Consider the following 232-nt stretch of genomic DNA (forward strand, 5'->3'; position numbering starts at 1 on the left):
CGCCCAAAACATGCATCGTTTGGGCGTTTAACGCCAGGATGGTGGGGAGGAGGTAAAATTCGTTTTTCTTTATAATTTTTCTAAATTTTTATGTTTCAATTCATGATTTCTTGCATAAACATGTTTCAAATTGTCATCCCTCAAATCAAAATAGTTTTCTAAAAATCCTAATTTCTAAAATCCCTTTTTCAAAAGTATCAAATATATCTTAATTCATAAACACAAATCTTTT

Source organism: Arachis duranensis, chromosome 6 (assembly GCF_000817695.3).
Source record: "Arachis duranensis cultivar V14167 chromosome 6, aradu.V14167.gnm2.J7QH, whole genome shotgun sequence".
Lineage (NCBI taxonomy): Eukaryota > Viridiplantae > Streptophyta > Magnoliopsida > Fabales > Fabaceae > Arachis > Arachis duranensis.